Genomic DNA, 20314 nt, shown 5'->3' with positions numbered 1-20314 from the left:
GAAACGCAAAAAAAAAATTTGTGCAGTGTATGGAGAAGGTGCTATGACTGATCGAACATGTCCAAAGTGGTTTGCTAAGTTTCATGCTGGAGATATCTTGCTGGACAATGCTCCACAGCCAGGTACACCAGTTGAAGTTCATAGCGATCATTTGAGATATTAAGAACAATCAATGTTATACCACATGGGAGATAACAAACACATTCAAAATATCCAAATTAAACACTGAAAATCATTTGCACCAGCTGGTTATGTTAATTTCTTTGATGTTTGGGTTCCACATAAATTCAGTGAAAAAAACTTCTTGACCGTATTTCCACATGCAATTCTCTACTTAAACATAATGAAAATGTTGCGTTTTTAAAACAAATTGTGATGGGCAATGAAAAGTGAATACTTAACAGTAATGTGGAACAGAAGAGATTCTGGGGCAAGCGAAATGAACCACGACCAACCACACACACCAAAGGCCAGTCTTCGTCCAAAATAGATGATGTTGTGTATGTGGTGAGATTGGAGGGATTCCTCTATTATGAGCTCCTTCTGGAAAACCAAACAATCAATTCCAACAAGTACTGCTCCCAACGAGCCCAACTGAAAACAGAACTTGACAAAAAGTGTCTGGAATTAGTCAACAGAAAATTTATAATCTTCTATTGGGATAACACAAGACCACGTTTCTTTGATGACCATGTTTCTTTGAGAAGTTCTGATTCATCCACCATATTCACCAGACATTGCACCTTTGGATTTCCACTTATTTCAGTCTTTACAAAATTCTCTTAATGGAAAAAATTTCAATTTCCTGGAAGGCTGCAAAATGTATCTTGAACAGTTCTTTGCTCAGAAAGATAAAAAGTTTTGGGAAGATGGAATTGTGAAATTGCCTGAAAGATGGCAGAAAGTAGTGGAACAAAATGGTGAATACATTGCTTAATAAAGTTATTGGTGAAAATGAAAAATGTGTCTTTTATTTTTACTTTAAAACAGAATAAACTTTTTGGTCAACCCAGTAATATTGAAAAAAAGGGTCAACAGCCAAATCTCTTTATAACATACTCTAAAAACACTGTTTTGGTTATTCCTTTAAACTAAAAATCTGTGTAGAGTAACAGTTAAATATATAGGTCATACAGACCCTGAAATCCTTTTTACAGAATTTTTGTCAAAACAGACTGGCTTGATAAGATTAAACTCTTTAAAGAATAAATCAATGAGCAAAAAGGAAAAAGGATTCATGGACAACAATGTGGTGATTGCTGGGGGGGAATAAAGAGACTAAATAGTAACAAAAAACATACAATAAAGATTAAATTTTAGAAAGAAAAGAATAACCAATGACACTCCTTATGACAATACCCAATGAGCACCAAACCATCCCTATATAGTCTAGAATTAAGGATGTACTTTCTTAAATCAGCCAGGAGTTTTGGAACTCCATACTAGTTTACCTTGCAGCACAATTTACCTTACCTTTAGCTCACTACAGATTTGATATTGGAATCAAAGTAAAATATCAAGAATGGCCTTAAAATAACAAAAACAAAACATGAACACAAGGAGTGAACCATAATTGTAATATAAACCACACACTTTGGTTTATAAGGATGTGTCAATGTTGGTTCACTGAATGTAACAAATGTACTATACAATGAAGAATGTTGATGGTGGGCAAGGCTGTGCCTGTGTGTGGGGAGGAAGCATGTGGGAACTCTGTACTTTCCACTCAATTCTGAGGTGAACCTAAAATTGCTCTAAAAATAAAGTCCATTAATTCAAAATATACATGTATGAATATGGTACAATGAACTATTTGCCTGTCATTATTTAAGGGGGTGCCATTTTTTCTACCAGGGTTTTGGGGAAGCTATTCTAAACACTAATTCTCCAACTAGCTCAAGTACTGGTACACCCCATCACCACCCCAAAACACTCTCAAATTAAAATGATTATTTCAATACTATCTAGTTTTTTATGCACCATTGTTGTTACTTTTTACTAACATTTATCATGCCCTAAAGTGTGGAAGATCACTACACTGTTGCAAAATCTAGTCAAATATGGCCTTTTATGCAAGTGGCAATTCTGTAGTTGAAATCTGGTTAGATCAGATTCTACAGGTATATATGTACAATTTTTTTCTCCCACACACAAAACTGTTGAATGAGTTTAGTCTTTGTACATACTAAAGAATAAAACTTACAGAAGTGATTTCATTCTAAAACAGTTACCTATTGCCCTGGCTGGGTGGCTCAGTTGGTTGGAGGGTTGTCCCGTACTCCAAGAGGCTGTGGGTTCGATTCCCGGTCAGGGGACATACGGGAGGAAACTGATCAATGTTTCTCTCTCACATCGATGTCTCTCTCTTTCTCTCCCTAAAAACTCAATAAACATCCTCAGGTGAGGATTTTAAAAACAAAGTTACCTATTCCCATATTTTATTTGCCATATGATCCACAACTATATCTTAGAATATACTGCTCACTATACAACAGCAGAAAACAAATTTTCATACTTACAATAACCACATAAAATTTACTTTTATGCAAAAAAGTAGTGAGCACTGTAAGACATAACACCACACATTTTAATGGGTTCTAAAACTTCAGTTAAAAAATTCTGTTATTTACATGAGTAAGTTTTAAATTGTGCTCTCAGCAGTCTTGGGAGAGTTGGGGATTGAGACAGTAGGAAAAAACAGTGTCAGAGAAATTAAAGGAGAAAATGAGAGATACCATGTTCTGTACATTTTAAAGGAAAATTCTGAAGCTCCATATTTTATGTGGTAACTACCAAATGGGAAAATAACAGTAAATGGAACACTACGTAACAACATAAAGGAACAAATTTCGTTACACGCAACAGCTTAGATAAATCTCAAAGAAATTATGCTCAGTGAAAAAGAAAAGCCAATCCCAAAAAGTCACATACTATATAATTCTCCGTATATACCATTCTTGAATGATAAATTATAGAAAAGAACGGATTAGTTAAAAAAGGGCAACACCAGATATCCTTATGGTGATGGAACTGTTCTGTATCTTAACTATGGTGGTGGATACAGGAACCCTCACATGTGAGAAATACACACACACGCCTGAGTAAATGTTAAACTAGGGAAACCTGAACAAAAATGGGTGGACCGTTATCAATGTCAATATTCTGGTCATGCAAACAAAACAGAAACAGAGGCAATGGATATGTGAAACAGATTGCTGTCAGGGGGAAGGCAGGTTGGGGACTGGATGAAAGAAGGAGAAGGAATTAAGCCATATATATATATGTGTGTGTGTGTGTGTGTGTGTGTGTGTGTGTGTGTGTGTGTGTGTACACATATGTGAACATCGACAGACAACAGTGTGGTGATAGCCAGAGGGAAAGTGGGATGAGGGTAGGTAGATGATGTTTGTTGAGTTGTACATTTGAAACCTGTTTGGTTTTTTGAACCAATGTCATGCCAATAAATTCAATATAAAATAAAATATCTGGGCAAAGAAAAAAAAATTCTGGTCATGAAACTGTATTAGTTTTACAAGATGTTACTGTTGAGGGAAACTGGGTAAAGAATACGCAGAATTTCTCTGTATTATTTCTTACAACTGCATGTGAATGTAAAATTACCTCAGAATTACAAATTTAATTTTATAAATTACATTACAATGATGACCTTCAAACTCTTTTTGAGTATCAATAAAAACTTTCTTACAAATGAAATCATATACAGAAATCTAAGCATCTATTTTGAATCTAGAATGAGAGAGTTCAACCTCCTGTGCTTTTCCCAATGATACAACACATCAACTTGATGTGTTGTGTTAAGACCACAAGCCAGATATGAGGGAAGGCCACAAGCGATTAGTGAAGTCTGCTAATGGGTACAGGTGACATCTGTACCTCATCCTTACTATGACATATTTTTCTGCCTGTGGTTAAAAAGGGTGGTATGGGTATGTTCCTGCTTGTACATCTTCCACATAACAGTTAAGTCCCATGAAAAGCCTAAGGCTTTCTGGAGAACAGTATGAAAAATCATTAGAAGAAAACAATACTCTTTCAAAAAGTAGTGTTAAAAAGTCTATTGTAATTAAAAATCGAACAAAACAAAAAAAAACCCTGCATTTTTCTATTAGTCACATGTATCTCTTATACAGACTATTAATAACGTGGTTCATTCTTGCTTTTCTTTTTCTTAAGCATTCAAATAAGTATGCTGCCAGGTAAGGCATCCTTTTTGACTAAAACTTAGTAATAATTTTATTATCTCGTTCTTTATTCTAATCTCAAGTTAAATAATGTATTACTCACTCTCCAAAATTAACTATTTCTTCTATAACTATTTTGAATCATTTCTTTTACACTAGAGAATCTGAATCTTCTCTTCTTTCCCTATCTAAAAAAAATGTGTATCAAATCTAATTAATAGGATTTAAACAAATCTTTCTGATCCGTCTTTTACCTCAGACTTAGGCTACCAGAATAATTTTCCAAGTGGTCTTTCTCCATACTCTAACTTGACTTTTAAACCAGTGGTTCTCAAACACAGATCCACAGACTTCTACTTTTTATATACCTGAGGTTCACAGTTGAAAATGACATATTCCTAGACCTCACCCCAGAGATACTGATCTTAGTAGGTCTGGCCTGTGGCCTGCATGTCTTATCTCAAAAAAAAAGGAGGGAGGAGGGACATTCACTCTAGTGCTCTGTTTTAGAACAAGTGCTTAAACATTGGACAGAATAAACTTCAAAACCCACTAGTTTTTTAACTTCTCCCCCTTCAAAAAAGCATTGTATCTCACAGTCCAGTTCCTCATCTTAGAATTTACCAGGTTAGCTTAATTCCATACTAATATTCCAATACATAAATCCTTTGACTATGCCAGTTTCTTTCCTATTGTCGGTATAGCCTTGCTCAAAATTTCTAGTTATTTTTACTTATATCCATCCCACCCAATAAATAATTATCTTATTAAACTGCAAGAATCACTTAAGTATCAATGTTTCCCTGAAGCCCTACTGACATACCAACTTAAACATCTCTTCGACAAAACTAGCTTTTGAGGCCCCTAGTAGATCAACCTCCTGAGGACTGTTTCCTCATCCATAATCAAAATTCTGACCAGGTAAACTCAAAAAACTGTTCCAGTTATAAAACTTATTTCACACTAATATCTCCCCTTTGTAACCTTCTAAATAATGTAATTTTTTAATCACTGGTTTATATTTTGACACTTTATTTTGAAACAACTATTAGATGCATAGGTTCCACAATTAAATCATCTAGTTCACCCTACAGCAAGCACTAAGATATTTATATATTAGCTCTAAAGACTAGAACACAGTGGCTAAGATACCACCTAAGTTGTTCTTGTTACAACATACCCTCTACACATTCGATCTTCCTCTTCCCCTTTTAGATGAACATGAACATATATTAAAAACAAAACAATACAAAATAAAACACCTGCCACTGAAGAATGTTAGTGATTGATTTCCTGTGGAACCTTTACCCCCCCCCCCCCCCAATTGCTTCTCTTTCCCTTATTATCCCAAAATGTGGTTGTCCCTCAAGGGTCAATCCTGTCCATTATACCTCCATTCATCTTGGATTTAAACATTCATTTCTGTTTGATTTCCTATTTCCAGCCATCTAAAGTATATATAGCTATTAAAAAATAACTGCCAGACACCTTGCCAGTGTGTCAGTTGGTTGGAGCATGATCTTATGAACAAAAAGTTCGCGGGTTCAGTTCCTAGTCAGGGCACATGCCTGGGGTGAGGGTTCAGTCCTGGTTGGTGTGCGTACAAGGGGTAAACCAATCAATGTTTCTCTCCCTCTCTGACCCCTTTCCTTTCCAACTTAGGTGGTATCTTAGCCACTGTGTTCTAGTCTTTAGAGCTAATACATAAATATCGTAGTGCTTGCTACAGGGTGAACTAGATGATTTGATTGTGGAAACTACACATCCAACAGTTGTTTCAAAATAAAGTGTCAAAATATAAACCAGTGGTTACAAGATATAGTATCTGCCAGTTTAGTTATATATCAAGCAGTTACTGCATTAATGTGTAACTAATAGATTACTACTAACATAAAGCAACTAAGTTACAATACGCTAAACAATTATAGAAACTAAAATTTAAAAACTCCACAAACTGATCCAGGGGTATCAGCCAACACAATCATCAGTTACTTTCCTTAGGAAATACATTCAAGATCAGCAAGCCAAAATTAGTAGCTACCATGATACTTCACATAGAGGACATTTAACTATTTGTCACTTAATGAATCTAAGTTTATATTAACAGAGTTAGAATGGTCCAAAAGAAGAGAACAATTTAAATCTCATAAGAGCCCTGACCAGTATGGCTCAGTTGGTTGAGCTTCGTCCACAAAGCGAAGGTTCACCAAGTGAGTCAGGACACATAGGAGAGGCATCCAATCAGTGTTCCCCTCACCCCCATAAATACAGATAGATAGATAGATAAATATCTTTAAATTTCCTAAGATATAAAAGGTTATTGGCTTTTGACACTTCAATATGTATCTGTTAAATTCCAGATATGAAATCTGTCATTTCAACTATGTAGGGTCCTATAAACCTGACTGGACAAACCAGAGTTAGTTCCAAAGTACTAAATGATGAGAGTTACAGAATACTGTAGGATTCTTTCCGTTTTTAGATTAAAAAACAAAATCTGAACTTATATATTAAAAATTAGGGATGAGAAACCTGAGTTCATCAAAGTCAGAGTTAACAAAGAATCATAAAAAATTATATATATAAATAATACATATCTTGCTCGCTTAAACACTGTATTTTTAATTTAAAATACTATTCATTAACATTCTGGTGTCAAACCAAAACGTTCTCTTTGAATATGGCTCCCCTAGTTGAACTTCTGGGTTCTTGTTCTTACATAAATTATATCTATAATGCATTGTCTATGGTTTTTGGTTTTAGAGTATTTCAAGGCAGGAAATCACTTACACACTTGGAGTAATGTGAATGCAGACTTCCTTCTAGGTTTTTATTATTTTTCCCTATAATCTTTTACCTCTCTTACCCATAGCTAACTTACAAAAAGCAAAAAACAAAACACAACACCCACCATTTAGCGAATGTCTCTTTTGTGCCAAGGCTAGATACTTTACATAACACTGTGAATCACAATATCCCTATGCTGCCATCTTGACCAGAAGCTTATCCATACCTAAATACAACAATTTTCTTCAATTAGTTCATCTTTATTTAGTTTTCCAAAGCATTTAACTTAATTTTCATTTAAACAATTCTCTATTCACACTTATATTTCATTGGTGCACTTAATGTCTAATCAAATAACATAAACACAATACAATGAGATTAGTCAAGTTAGGAACAATCACATGACTTGTGAGCATTCTACTCAATTAGTGGGGGTAGCACAGAGTAGTATACACCATTCAACATGCAATGTCATTAGTATTTTTTAAAGAAGGAATATTAATCCTGCAGGTTGGTTAAATGAAGGGTAAAGGAACTTCTACAATATTGACATAAAGCACTTTAGGAAAAACACACTAAAAACAGAAATCACCTCAGCATATTAGAAACACTAGAGATAGGAATCAGAGACTCACTTTATTTTCTAGAAACAACTATGGCTCTATAGCTGTAGAGCTTACTATGAATTATTACACATATTAACTTGTTGAATTCTTAAAACTACTATATAAGGTAGATTCTATTATTATCTCTATTTCGTAGATCAAGAAACAAAGGTACAAAAAGGTAAGTAACTTGTCCAAGGTCATATAGCAGTGCAACCTGGTTTGAGTGTAGTCAAACCAAAGCAGTGTAGTCCTAGAGTTTCTATTCTAAGCTCTAGGCAATACTGCCTCTAAAAAGCACTATCTGAATTATTTTAATTACTTTCATAATCTTAAGAAATGAGGGGTAAGTAAGCATGTTGCAGCATGTCACTCCCCGAAAGCAAATTTTTCAGTAGTTCTCCCAGAGTCCATACTCTTATCCTAGCATTCAAGGTTCACTACAACTTGATCCCAATTTGTATTGCTGTAACTCCAATTCAAGACTTTTAACCAAAAAAACATGGGTTCTGGAAAAATCAACAGATCATCCTGAATTGGAATGTACAGAAGCACTAAATATAGAAGGTCTGTCACATGATATTGTACAAAGACCAGTACTCCGTTATTCAGAGAATCCAAAAATAGTGCCTTGACTTCAAGAGAGGAGTCAGCATGGTTTCTTAGAAAAGTATAAAGTACCAAGTATCAGAATCTAAATTTTAATCCTTAATCACCCACAATCTAACTATATGACCTTGGGAAATTTATTTAACTTCCCTGGGGCATAGTCTACTTGTAAAATAAAAGGAAAGACATAGAACAGTGTAAAAATCAGCTGAGACTAGTTCTAAAATGCCAATTCAAGGCCCCACTAGATGTGATTATGTAGGTCTGGAATGGGGCCCAACAATGTTCATTTTAATAAGCACAACGAGGCCACAATGAGAAATATTTAACAAAAAGATCTCACAAGTCATTCTCACTCTAGTTTCTTAACTTTAATCACCAGGACAGGGGTTCTGGTGTAAAAGAAGATTCTCTAATTCATCATGAAACTTGTTTTTGCACCTTCTACCCAATACTTTAAAAAAAGAAAACAATGGGATGAGATTAGGTAGTGCTATAAACTGGACTTTTATTCTTTTAAGACAAATAGTTAATCCAACTAATTTTTAAATCAATTAGGCACCTACAAAATGCTAAGTATCTACTGTATCATTTCATTAATACTATTTTGAAATAAGCTTTACCTTCACTTTCTCACAAGAACATTTTAAATTTTAGAGACTATAATAATCTCCACTCTGTAAGTATTCACAATTCTCAAAATTTTCTTCTCAGTCTCTGAAAATTTCCAAAGAAATTAAATTAATAATTTAATTTGTGTTACCCAGGGCCTGAATCAGATGAAATTCAAATTTTCATCCAAATTCACTACTAATATTTTGCTGTCACTGAAGTAAATACATTAAATTCATAAAAGTATCATTATAATGTAATTAAAGTCTAAATATGTGTTTTCCCTGTTTCTTGTTTCTTTCTTGTCCTTCTGAACTTTTCTACAATGGGCATGTATTTCTTTAATTACAAGGTTCCAAAAAATATACACTGCTTTGTCCTATGAGTTATAGATGTCTGATGCTCTGCTGTATTCAATGTACCATCTCACCAACCCCTTTTTAAAAAGTAATGACTTGCATATACATATAAAGAACCTGTCTCAATCGTTTCAGAAAAAAATTATTTCAAAAAAAAAATTACCTGAAGAATTATTTTAATGGAGGAAGGAAAATAGCACTATAATTAAAACACGTATTTTCAGCTTTGTCTTAGAAATCAAACTGCTAGCATTAGTAGCAAATCATAAACCAAAACAAGTGTAATTCAGGGCTCATTTAGCAATAATTCTAAGAACTAAATAAGTAGAACTACATCATTAAAAAATAATTTCACAGTCTATTGATACTTAATTTCTATGTTCTGGATTTCAAATTAGATCAGCATTCAGGAAATTATTTTAAATCCCATTTGAGTATATACAGCTGTTCAGATATACTATATAAATTATCTGTACTCTTCCTCCCTGAAATTTCTTTTATTTGTTGTGATTACAAAAGCAACCTAACTACATTACAGAAAAACCAAAAGAAGCAAAAAATGGAACTCCCACAATCCCATTTATCCAGAAACAAACAACTGCTAAAAATCCTAGTATATCTGCAACCACTTTAGCAATAACTTATTCAGAAAAGAATCATCAACAGACACTAGACACTAAGTCTTGGAGAGGAAGGTCTGATAAGGAACAGAATATTTACACAATATCAAAATACCTCCCCATTATTATTACTAAATAATGACAAAATAAGAAACACTAATTATACAATGGAGAACATAAGACTTTAACCAAGCAATAAAAATGAACATACTAGTAGGAAGTAAAAAAAAAAAAATCAAGTGCCTCCAGATGACAAAAAAAAACACACACATATTACTAGTATTCCAGCCAAAACTGCAAAATCTGAATCTAATCCTGAAGAAATCTTAGACAAATCCAAAATGAGAGGCATTGTATAAATAGCTAGCCTGCCAATGTCATGAAAGACAAAGAAAGACTGAGGAACTCTTTCAGATTAAAGGAGACTAAAGAGACCTAAGAACTAAATGCAATCTATGATCCTGGAGTGGCTAGTGTACCAGGAGAAAAAAAAAAAAAAAGGTAATAAAGGGCATAACTGGGACAATTGAAAATGGCCTATGGACAACAGTCTAGTTTAATGTGTTACATCAATGCTACATTTCCTGAATTTAACCACTCTGGTTACCTAAGATATTTGTTCTTACAAAATGCATACTTAAGTATTAAGGGCTGTGAGAGGGCATGATATATGCAATTTACTCTCAAATGGCTCAGAAATTTTCTTATACTTATGCACAGAGAGAATAATAAAGTGTGATAAAAATGTTAAAAATCAGAGGATCTGAGCTAAGTAGATATAAAGGAAGTTTTATACTCTTCATCTAATTTTTCTGTATGTTTAAAATTATTTCAAAATAAAAAGGTAAACCAAAACCCAAGTTATTTTAAAAGCATTCCTCAACATATATATGTATACTTATATATAAACAGAATCATCAGTTTGATGCTAATTAGTTTTGAAGGCCCTTCCAAGTACAGCTGTGAAAAACAGCAACTGTTTTCAGATGAATTAGAAGTGTCCTTCTCTTGCACTCCATGCAAGGAAACTCCCCACTCTCCACACACACACAACATAAACACCTACCCTATCCCAACTAGTCACAGCTAATTAGAAGGATCAAGATGGAGAATACTGAGTGGCTCTCTGACACCTTACCATTTCCTGTGAGGCTCAACTATACTTTCTTCAGATAAATTCTGTAGGATTTCCCTATAATCTTATAACTAATCTTCAGATAGTTAGAGCTGATTTGTTGCCTATAGCCAAACCCTAAAACAACACGCTTTTTAGAAGTAGAAATAAATTATGCAAAACACACAGTAGCTAAATTAAGCTTTTATCAGTACAGAGGGGGATAAATGGTGATAGAAGGAGCCTTGACTTGGAGTGACAATATAATATACAGTTGATGTATTATAAAATTGTACAACTGAAGCCTACATAATTTTATTAACCAATGTCACCCCAATAAATTCAATAAAAACAAATATTGTTTTGGTGGGGGCTTAATGGTAAGATGTAACAGGGTTGTGTCAATTCTTCCTTTAAAGAGAAGCAGAAAAACAAGTAATTCCAAAAGGAACAATCTTATTTTTCTGGAGAAGAGTTACTATGTATCAGACTAAACACACACACCACCACCCAATCAATTTATGTCTACTGAAGCACAGTCTTAATCATTCACATCAGTCACAGCAAGAATCTTCCCATCTTTCGCCACATCATTAAAGACCAAATGAGTTTTCAAATTCCTGAACAATGTCTTTCTTTAAGTAACATATAAAACCTGATAAGAGCAATTTAAGGTCTCTCTGTAAACTCAGAAATAGAAACTATTAAATTTTACCATTAGTCTGTGATATAAAAATATATTAGAAGCCCTGGCTGGTGTGGCTCAGTGAATTGAGCGCCAGCCTAACAACCAAAAAGTCACTGGTTTGACTCCTGGCCAGGGCACATGTCTGGGGGCCAGGTCCCCAGCTGGGGGTGTTCAAGAGGCAACTGATAAGATGTTTCTCTCCCCCTCTTTAAAAAAAAAAAAGAAAAGCTTTAAGATCGTCTCTTTCTCATAAAAAGTCTTTGGGCCCTGGCTGATGTGGCTCAGTGGACTGAGTGCCTGCCTGCAAACCAAAAGCCACGGGTTTGATCCCACTCAGGGCACATGCCTGGGTTGCGGGTCAGGTCCCTAGTTGGGGGTGCACCAGAGGCAATCAGTTGGTGTATCTCTCACACACCCATGTTTCCCTCCTTTTCTCCCTCCCTTCCCCTCTCTCTAAAAATAAAAAAAATCTTTTTAAAATGTCTCCTGATGTGTGAACTTCTGAAAAAAAAATGTTCTCCTAACCATATTATAAAAGTGATGAGTTAACTCTTTTAACCACATTCCTCACTTCTTACTAAAAATCACTGACACTAGGCTTTACCTTACTCTTAGACCTACAGTGAAAAAAATGGAAATCTGGGTAAATTCTGTTTAAGTCTTTAAATAAAAATTATGTTTTAAATATCCTTCGAAAACAAGTCAACATAGATTTTAATTTTTTTTCTGGTCTCAGATATGTTAGATAACATAATTATGTGAACTTAAACTTTAAAATTACATTATAGATACTACAAACCAAAATTAATTCAATCCCACTGTTATATTACTTTGCTTTCTGCCCCAAGCTCAGACCTTAAACGCTGCAGCCACATTGGCTATAACACAGGTGTGATTACTTAATATTATCTTTCTCAGTAACAAACTTCAGGACCAAGAATGTTTATTACTTTGGATTAACTCTAAATTCAGCAATCATCTAAGAGTTGCTAGAAAATTCTCTTTTTCAGTTGTATAACTAGAATAAAGAATACTGCACAATAATCTCTCATATTGATCTATATACAGGTCCTTTCCTAAACCTAGGTTTCACATTTGAGACAGTTTAAAAATGCAAAAATTAGTATTTAATTAAAAATAACTTATAACTGATGTGTTGCACTGACCAACGTCACAACAGTTTAGATAAATAACCTAATCAGATTTTCAATGAAGTTGTAAAATTCATCTAAAATACAAAAATGGCTTTCCTAAACTTCTAAGAATAAAATCTGATTTGAGTTTTTCTTTTTTCTCTAAAAAAAAAAAAAACCAACTGATTTCATATTAAGTAAAACATAAGACCACTATTCTCCTGACTCTTGATTTAAGTAAAAAGGCATACATTACCAATGATTAATAAAAACTTTTCATATTCTTGAAGACATGAATAAATTTAACTTACGCCAAGTCACCAGCATTTGATTTTTAATGCAGCACTTAGCGTAACTGTTCACAATAACAAAAAACTTATTTGAATTAATTCCTACCTCTCTATAAAATAGTTTAATTGCAACAGCAATTTTTGTAGTTAAATACTGTCTACTTCAAATTTACTGCACTTAAAAACAATTTTCTACCACAAATATTACTCTTTCATATTAAATAAATTTTTAGGTAATACAAAAATATTATCCTTTCAATATTAATAAAAAATTTGACTCCAACTTGTGTACATTAGGAAATAGACAGTGAGCCACTCCAATATTAAACCCAGCTTAAAAGCCGGCTAACATTTATACAGTAACATCTCAAATAGTATTCTTTTTATTTTGCCAGTCAACAGACAAAAAGTTTTTTACCATGAAGTAAAAATAATTCTATATTCAACATTAAAAAGCAAGTCTCACGGGATACAAGTATTTAACACTTATTCTAACAAATGACATGAAACAGTCACCTGATCACCATGAATGTTTGAGATGTAAATGTGTTCACTTAAACAAAAGCTTTAAATTCAACAAAAAACTGGGCGCCTACCATCTGCTAAGAATAAATCCTTTGAAGATAAAAGCTATTATACATCATTAAAATATTTTTTAAATGTATCTTCTATGAAAATTCCATTCTAATATTTAATTAGAATTCCATTCTAATTTTTGATAGCTCTTCAAAGTGCAATTGCTTTTATACATCATTTCAAAGACACAATGGGAGTACACATTTAAGTCCTAGTAGTAACTTCCAGAAAAGTAAAACTTTAGGATTTACATAATACACTGTTAAAAATAAAACCATAGGCTTAAGAGTTTGATGCCTGAAAATGGGTATATTATTCTTAGAAATAAGAAACCAATTTAAGAAGTTATAATTTTGCTAAGACTACTAAAATATGTATGAGGGGAAGTTCTTCTAACTTATTAATCAGCTTTTCTCCTCACTTCTATATTTTTAGGTCCAAGAAGTCTTAGTACTGTGGTATATACAGTAAAAATTTTCCAACTAGAAGCTGTGAGCAAGACAGACAAGCCAAAATTGTAGGAGAGTTATCAGAGACCTAGAGTTGAAGGGAAATGGAGAAGCCCTGTAAAAGGTTCTAAACTTAAATAGAGATCAAAGGGATCCTATAACTCATACTGACAACAAAAGGGAAGTATGATCAAAATGTAGTCTCTAAAAATAAAATTTGCTCTCCAATTAATTATGATTTTCCATAAATCCACTTAAACGAATAAACTAATCCCTCAAAATCAGCTATCCTAAGAACAAAGACCATCTGACTTCTTTTCCCCCAAGGGACCAAACATTTCAAAATTCTGGAAACAAAATTTACACCTAACCTTTTAAAAAAATTGCCTCCACAATTCTAACTTAAAACATAGTCAACTAGAGTGTACATTAATAAAAACCAAACATTTATAGCCATGTTATTTATAAAGTAACCATTTAAAATGAAGTGCAACATACTAAGAAAAGCAAGTCTCATTTTACAGGAACCAAAACATATTAAAACAAAAACAAACAAAACCCAAAGAATGAAGCAAGACAATATGAAGTAAACGAGTAGAGTGATGGCAGCTCTTCTTATAATTTCTAACTTGATATTGTTTGAAGCCAAATAAGTCCAAATGCTTTAAGTGTCTAGACCTGGCCAAGGTCACCATCAAGAAAAACATGGTATAGACAGTGTTTCCTCTTCCGACTACACTAACCAAATTTCCCTAAGAGTTTACTGATTTCCTATATTATAAAGTAAGTTTAAAGTACCAACCTTCTTACCCACAGATCTTAACTACTTAGTCTTTAAAATAAGCGCACAATCTTTACACAAAAGTTAAGGATCTGGACTTAATGAGCACTCAGCATATTACAAATCCCAACACAACTCTACCACTACCCATCAACATTTCATTTCATAATAAAATATTTCAGAGACTCTTAATTAAGGTTATGTGCTCAGTTTTCCATGATAAAACTCCCTGTGCCAATTATCTCTACAATTATTTTATAGAATAAAAACTTATGAATTTAGTTCATATACGAACTTCATGATTTCCTTACTCCACTGTAACTATTTTAGAGCAGAATTCACAAAAAAATAAGAAAATCATTAAAGGGTGTATACTCTCCAACCTTTTTAAGTACTGCTGGATTGAAAGGCACTCATCTTTCAGTTGCTTCACAATGAGAATGGTCATTAAATGCCATTAATTGCCCACTCATAGCTCACTGCTTAGTTCAGGACAAAAAGATTGACCTCTCACTACAGAGATGAAATCATTCACTTTTAAAAATACAGTTAAATGACAACATTTAATTTTCTGCCTCAATTTTTAAGATGCTGAAATTAGCACAAAGTGGATTCAAGACCCTTTGGTGTGGCTTCTATTTGAAGTCTACTAAAACTGACTAAATTCCACATTCCATAACAGATAACAGACAAATAACAGATAAATGGACACGTTGAGGTGGGAAAGGGTATCAAGAACTAAAACCTTTACCTACATAATTATGACAGTATTCCATAAGACAATATTAAAAGGCAACCAAGCATGGAGCTTCACTTTAATCAACAAATTGTTTATCAAACAAATTGCTTATCAAACAAATACACAATTAAGTTACAAAACTCTTAAGGAATTGTTAAATATATAGGAAAAATGAATGCAGAATTTAATAGTGAGAAAAACAAGTGTCTCCATTCCCTGTGAAGTAACAGGTTTAGGCTTGTTTGTACAGCTCCCTAAAAATTAATCTGAGAGTACAAAAGCCAATATTCACAAAACTGGTCAAGAGAAGGATGAGAAATATTTCACTCTAGATTAAAACGTCTAGTCATACAAACAGGTTGCACTTTTACACTTAACTAAACATTTTAATTTAAGGGTATATTGACTAAAATACCCTTGGATTAAACTGAACAAAAACTATTATTTGTCCCCAAATTAATTTTTTTAATGTTTAAGAGTACCTAGCCTCCCTACTGAAATTTCTCAGGCTACCTGATATTTTATTTTTTCCCAAAGTACTGTCATTTTATTTGACTCTCAGGAAAAACCAATAAAATCAATAAACTAAAACACAGCATTGCAATTTGCAGCAAAATCAACACATTTTTGTAAACGGTTTGGGGAAGAAAAGCCCAGTCTTCCCATGTAAACATAATAAGCCTGTAATATGCTGCAGACAAACGCACTGCATGGGGTGTGGAGGACCCAAGCTGATTAGATTACCACAACATCAGCCTGGGGCCGCCATTTTTAGAATCTGTAAAGGACAAAAGAGGGATATTTTCACTTTTTACTCTCCATCTCGGAAATTAAAGGAAAAAAGGGACTATTTTCCAATTAGGTATTGATGTCTCCAGCCCAGAGCTGAATGCACCTCACCTAATTCTCTCCAAGGTCTCCAGAACTCCAAACACCTTACATTATTCACATCACTAAAAAGGGGGCAAACAGAAAAAAACGGGGTTTACTCCAAAGCTAACTCTAGCGATTTCTCTTTACCTTTAAATGGATCATTTTTAAGACAAGCAAGAACGGATCTCTACAGAACTAAGGCCGGTGGAAGAGAGGAGTCCGGATTGTTTTTTCTCTCCCTCCTCCCCCCATTTAGCACAGTGAACCGTTTGTTTCTCTTCTCTCTCTGCTGCCAGGGTCTGTGCCAATCCCTTGGTCAAAATAAGCTTTTCTGAAATAGGCCATATTGTGGATTCTAAGGCTTCGGTACACTAAAGGTCGGCGATAATGCAAGAGGAGTGGGGGAGGAGACTGAGAAGGCTGGGTACTGGGGTGACCACCTCAGGGGCGGGTTTACCTTCTCCCGGAGAGGATGAGAAGCTGTCTCGTTCTCCCACAAAGGGAGATAGAGACCCAGGGCGTTCTCTTAACCCCCTTCCTACTGACGATAAAATTATACCGGAGGCTGCCAGTGAAGAAATGGAAGAAGAAAATGAGGCCTAGACGTTTGTTTAGGACCTAAACAAGATGCGGTGGAGGAATGGGAGGGCTGGCAGCTCCTGGGACCACTTCAATACAAACCCTTCTAATAGTCACAAGCCTCTCTCCTCATCCAAGCAGCCTTCACCTGCTGCCATTGGGGAGCACACTCCCTCCCTAACTCCCTCTCTCAAGGGGGTTTAACTGCCAGTTTCTCCTTCCCCAACCCTAAAACCCGCCATAATGCTCCCTTTCTAGGACCAGAGAAGAGAAAGGATAAATTCGATTCAAACGAGCAACGTTTTGCCCAACCAAGACATCTGAGAGTCAACATCGACTCCCCCTCCCAAAGTATAAAAATGAGAAGCCCCTTCCCTCTTGAAACACACGTCCCTCCACCCCGCAAGCCCCATCAACTCCCAAAGAAACGACAGGCACTGACCTGTGATGTTCACACACCAGAGACCCGAACCCCGTTATTTGTTCGACCACCAAGGAGTCTCTCCACACCTCCACGATCAGACGACCACCCGACAGCAGCCACTGCAGACACAGGACCCGGCTCCACCACACACCCCCTCCCCAAACAGCAGCGCGCAGCCTCTTCAGCAACCGAGGAGTAGGGGAGGGGGTACTCAGACCGTCAACAGGAACGCAGAGCCGATGACGAAGTTGCTCAGTGTCTATGCCCCTTCTCTCGCCACTCCCGAGCTCAGGTACGGTCTCCGATTCGGCCCCTGCGCCCGCTCAGTGTCACTGCCTCTTGCTCTGGGAAAATGGCGGCGACGGCGGCGGCGGCGGCGGCCGCGGCGGCGACGGCGGCGGCGGCGGCCGCGGCGGCCAGTGCACGGGGCCCGCCCGCCCCGCTCCGCAGGGGCAGAGGGGGGGAGGGGACGAAGCTGCCCGCCGCCATTTTGCTTGTGGGCTGCCGCCCTCAGCCGTTGCTTCTCCGTAGGTCCCAAGATAGGAAACTGGAGGCCAAAAGGTAGACAGAATCTCATTTTCGCAAACGATGCATTCAACAATTCACCGAAAGTGTGGGGACATTTTGGTATTTGCTGGGATTGGTTCTTAATCCCTTTTCCCTGACTATCCCTTAAGTCTAGATATTGGTGAGTTTGGTCACACCACTACAGGGTTGAAGAAGTCCTGGAAAGGACCACCCCTCCCATTACCCTCCTAAGCCAATGCACTCACTCCCATTCCTCAAACCACCTCAGTCACAATGTTCTTCCCTTCCCCCTCCCCAGTCTGGCCTCCAGCGCAGCGTGAACTCGGTTAGGGTGTAAATCGACACCCAGTAGGGGCTGAGGAGGCTCCACTGCGCAGGCTCCGAGCACGGGATAAAAGCGTAGCTGGAGAAACCAGCGCTGTCTTGATGGAGGAGCGAGAAACGAAGAGGCCCGCGGCGGCGGGCGAGGGCGAGGGCGAGGTTGGAGGGGTGGGGGAAACGGCAAGCCTCCCTGCCACCGTCTATCTGGGTAAAAAGTTGTCGTTGCACTTGCTGCCTCCTTAATTTGCCCTGGGGAAGGATAGCGCCCCCCCCCCACAGCTGGACTATATGGGGGCGGGAGAGGGAATTCCTTTATGTGACTGGTTCAATGGGGGAGGGGCAGGCGGTTATCTCGAAGGAAAAAAGGGCGAGACCAAAGAATAAAACATGGGTTTCCCACACTAAAACGGCACGGTGATTCCCGCTGTTGTTTTCAGGGTCTTTCCCCGAAATGGCGGTCTCCTTCTTGTCCTTGCCCCACTGCGACCTAGAGCGCTTGGTAGGCGGAGTGGGAAGAGGCAGAAGCGATTCATGCAACCAATTAGTGCTTAATATGTTCTGTCGGGCGCATTGTGATTGGCTAGCAATGACCTCATGCTGCAGCAGCGGGTGGGGCCAGATCCGTTGGGGGAGGCTGTTGAAAGGCAGAAAGGGAGAAGTGACGGAGGTGTTCGTTGCTGTCGCGGAGATGTGGAACCTAAGCAGTGGCGAAGGGAATCTCAAGGCTCTTCCCTGACATTTTCTCCTGTCCTTGCGCGAGGTGAGGGCCCCGGCTCGGCCTCTGCGGAACTTTGGGGCGCTGGCGCGGAGGAGGAGACACAATTTCTTCCGTGACTTTTGTAACTGCGTCAGGGCAAGATGGCGCTGGGTCTCCTTGGGGTGCGGGGGGAGAGGCACGTCCACCGCCGCCGCAGCAGCAGCGCATGTGACTGGGCTGCATTCCTGTGGGGTTTGGCTCAGACCCAGGGTTCGGCGGGGGAGGGGAAAGGGCTTGGGCGGAGGAGACTGGTGCGGTCCCTTTTGGCTGCCTGAAGAGGAAGAGATGACTGTTTTAAGTGTGCGTCCCTTCCCCCATACAGCCTAACTGCAACACAGGAGGGCAAGCCCTCCGATGGTCACTCCTTACGGGGTGCAATGGCTGTTGGTGGAAGAGGTTTGGCGCCCTGATTTGTTATCTACCCATTTCCTTGCAAAGTATACTTAGGTAATGTGGTAGCTCCCTAATGTAGAATCTGAAATCAACTGAGTCCTTGAGGGCCACTAAACTTGAGTGAAAAGGAGATACTAGCTCCTGGGTCACAACGCGAGGAGTATCAATTATTTTCTGAGAAAACGTAAAGTTTCTCAGATCCAAAGAAGAAATAGTTCCTAAGTTTGGAAGCAGGTGTAAAGAACACCTGGGAACACTTAATTTTCTAAAAGTGACAAGAAACCAAGAAATGTACCATCGGAATTTTGAGGGCCGTTTTCATATTTCTGTACCTTCCAGCTGTACTTTTTTTACCATATCTTCCCTATCTGTATATCCTAGAAGAATGTGCAGTCTTATAAATGGATTTGATTTTCTATTTAAATGTAGGCATGATTAGTAATACAGAATAAAAACTGCTAGTGTAATCTGGAGTTTTAAGGCTGTTGTTTCAATACTTTTATGTTGTCTTTCTGTCACCCTCTTACTATAGATTTTTTAAAAATGAAATTACACTTTGTAAATATTAAGATTCCTGCATCATTATGAAACATTAAAGCCTGTTTCTTTAAATTACTTTTGTAGACATGTGAACTTTAGTTTTAGTTTTTGAAACCTTGCTAGGTGAAGATCTCCAGCAGTTTAAAAGTTCCTAAGGTCTAAATTGGCAGATGGCAGTGAGAAAGTCTCATTTTGATTATTCCTACTTGGCCAAACTAGTATAGTAGCCATCAGTTAGATGAGTGAAGATTTAAAAGAATTCTTCCTATGCTGTCAGTGAGAATTGGGAGTTATTCAGCTGAGACATTTGCATCTGAAGCCTGGCTCTTTTTTCT

At 36.9% G+C, this 20314-nt stretch overlaps 1 protein-coding gene across 4 annotated transcripts in view; it reads right to left on the bottom strand.

Moving 5' to 3' along the window:
* The window catches only part of KMT2E (lysine methyltransferase 2E (inactive)), a 99985-nt gene extending 82176 nt beyond the window's left edge, over positions 1–17809 (bottom strand). For all 4 annotated transcript variants that reach the window (XM_090287316.1, XM_090287318.1, XM_090287317.1 and 1 more), the window contains exon 1: positions 17459–17809. The gene's annotated coding sequence lies outside the window, so the exon portion shown is untranslated. The remainder of the gene's footprint in view (positions 1–17458) is intronic.
* Between the last annotated feature and the right edge of the window lie 2505 nt (positions 17810–20314).

The sequence above is a fragment of the Furipterus horrens genome, unplaced genomic scaffold (genome assembly GCF_987537825.1).
Source record: "Furipterus horrens unplaced genomic scaffold, mFurHor1.1.pri manual_scaffold_9, whole genome shotgun sequence".
Classification (NCBI taxonomy): Eukaryota; Metazoa; Chordata; class Mammalia; order Chiroptera; family Furipteridae; genus Furipterus; species Furipterus horrens.
This window is presented reverse-complemented; position numbering and strand designations above follow the sequence as displayed.